The sequence below is a fragment of the Apostichopus japonicus genome, chromosome 14 (assembly GCF_037975245.1).
Source record: "Apostichopus japonicus isolate 1M-3 chromosome 14, ASM3797524v1, whole genome shotgun sequence".
Classification (NCBI taxonomy): domain Eukaryota; kingdom Metazoa; phylum Echinodermata; class Holothuroidea; order Aspidochirotida; family Stichopodidae; genus Apostichopus; species Apostichopus japonicus.
The window spans coordinates 5,571,521-5,571,806 of record NC_092574.1 but is presented as its reverse complement, the minus strand read 5'-3'; positions in this window follow the sequence as shown (position 1 = coordinate 5,571,806).

Here is a 286-nt window from a genome sequence, read left to right as displayed (position 1 = left end):
TTACAATCGGTAGAACCGACTGGTAACAAGTCTAGTAAACATTTTCTGCATTCCAAACTGAGTACAGTATTCATTTATCTTTGGGCACGCAATTGTAGAGATCGGAGTTGACATGTCTGCGGGCGAACGGGGCCATCATAAATTGCGTCATCTATAGATAGATAGATAGAAAATTTATTGTCCATTTCAGAAAAACAGAAAACGGAAATTATTTCCCGTCGACAGTAAACATAATAGTGAATACAAACATAAACATACAATAAGTAAACTATAAGTGAACAACTAC